The 2,093-nt window shown below is 62.9% G+C and overlaps 1 long non-coding RNA gene across 2 annotated transcripts; it reads right to left on the minus strand.

Moving 5' to 3' along the window:
- Window positions 1–1,061: 1,061 nt before the first annotated feature.
- LOC113980414 lies at window positions 1,062–1,940 on the minus strand. 2 transcript variants are annotated; one of them, XR_003538137.1, is made up of 4 exons: window positions 1,890–1,940; window positions 1,721–1,840; window positions 1,494–1,582; window positions 1,062–1,453 (listed from the first exon to the last, which is right to left on the minus strand). It is a non-coding gene; the product is annotated as an uncharacterized LOC113980414 (long non-coding RNA). The 2 variants fall into 2 exon arrangements; XR_003538136.1 differs by lacking the exon at window positions 1,890–1,940 and having other exon boundaries at window positions 1,721–1,879.
- Between the last annotated feature and the right edge of the window lie 153 nt (window positions 1,941–2,093).

Raw genomic sequence — 2,093 nt, forward strand, 5'->3', positions numbered from 1 at the left:
CCAAAACCAGCCATAGGGACCCTCAGGGTCCATGGGGACCCCACCAATGGCCATGGAGACCCCAACAATGGCCACAGACCCCAACAATGGTCACAGACCCCAACAATGGTCATGGAGACCCCAACAATGGCCACAGACCCCAACAATGGTCACAGACCCCAACAATGGTCATGGAGATCCCACCAATGGCCACGGAGACCCCAGCAATGGCCATGGAGACCCCAACAATGGTCACAGACCCCAACAATGGCCATGGAGACCCCAAAAATGGCCACAGACCCCAACAATGGCCATGGAGACCCCCAAAACAGCCATGGAGACCCCAAAACAGTCATGGGGACCCCAAAACAGCTGTGGAGACCCCCAAAACAGCCATGGAGACCCCAAAACAGCCATGGGGACCCCAAAACAGTCATGGGGACCCCCAACATTAATGGAGACCCCAAAACAGCCATGGGGACCCCCAAACAGCCAAGGGGACCCCAAAACAGCCATGGGGACCCCAAACAGTCATGGGGACCCCAAAACAGCCATGGAGACCCCCAACAGTCATGGGGACCCCCGAAACAGCCATGGGGACCCCAAAACAGTCATGGGGACCCCAAAACAGTCATGGGGACCCCCAACATTGATGGAGACCCCAAAACAGTCATGGAGACCCCAAAACAGCCATGGAGACCCCAAAACAGTCATGGGGACCCCAAAAGAGCCTTGGAGACCCCAAAACAGCCATGGGGACCCCCAACAGTCATGGGGACCCCCGAAACAGCCATGGGGACCCCAAAACAGCCATGGGGACCCCAAAACAGCCATGGAGATGCCAAAACAGCCATGGGGACCCCCAAACAGCCAAGGGGACCCCAAAACAGCCATGGGGACCCCAAACACTCATGGGGACCCCCAAAGCAGCCATGGAGACCCCCCAAGGGCCAAGGGGACCCCAAAACAGTCATGGAGACCCCCAAGTGCTGTGGGGACCCCCCAAAGCCCCCCCCGGACCCCCAGATGGAGGTGGGGGAGGGGAGGGGTGGGGCACATTCCTGGGAGGCTCCCCAGGGGTGGGTGGGGGAGGGGACAGGGGTGGGGGTCACCTGGCCACGCCCACGTGGGACCACACCCAGTGCTGTCACACCTGCGTGGGAATGTGCCCCACCCACGGCACCCACGGCACCCACAGGACTCTCACCTGCCCCACGGAACCCAAATCTGCCCCACGGAACCCACAGGACCCTCACCTGCCCCACGGGACCCAAATCTGCCCCATGGGACCCAAATCTGCCCCACAGCACCCACAGGACCTACACCCGCCCCACAGAACCCAAATCTGCCCCATGGGACCCTCGCCTGCCCCACGGGACCCTCACCTGCCCCATGGGACCCACACCTGTCCCATGGGACCCAAATCTGCCCCACAGGACCCAAATCTGCCCCACGGGACCCACGGGACCCTCACCTGTCCCAGGGGACCCTCACCTTTCCCACAGCACCCACACCTGTCCCATGAGATCCAAATTTGCCCCATGGCACCCACACCTGCCCCACAGCACCCATGGGAACCTCACCTGCCCCACGGGACCCTCACCTGCCCCACAGGATCCACACCTGCTCCGTGGGACCCAAATCTGCCCCATGGGACCCACAGTACCCACACCTGGCACACGGGACCCTCACCTGCCCCATGGGATCCTGACCTGCCCCACAGCACCCATGGCACCCACACCTGCCCCACAGCACCCACACCTGACCCACAGCACCCACACCTGCCCCATGGGACCCAAATCTGCCCCATGGGACCCTCACCTGCCCCATGGGACCCACACCTGCCCCATGTCACCCACACCTGTCCCACAGCACCCACACCCATCTCACGGCACCCACAGCACCCACACCTGACCCACGGCACCCACTCCTGCCCCATGGGACCCAAATCTGCCCCATGGCACCCTCACCTGTCCCACAGCACTCACGGGACTCTCATCTGCCCCACAGCACCCACAGCACCCACACCTGCCCCACAGCACCCACACCTGTCCCACAGCACCCACACCTGCCCCATGGGACCCCCAGCACCCACTCCTGCCCCATGGGACCCA

Source organism: Neopelma chrysocephalum, unplaced genomic scaffold, assembly GCF_003984885.1.
Source record: "Neopelma chrysocephalum unplaced genomic scaffold, ASM398488v2 Primary Assembly neopelma1_94096, whole genome shotgun sequence".
NCBI classification, from domain to species: domain Eukaryota; kingdom Metazoa; phylum Chordata; class Aves; order Passeriformes; family Pipridae; genus Neopelma; species Neopelma chrysocephalum.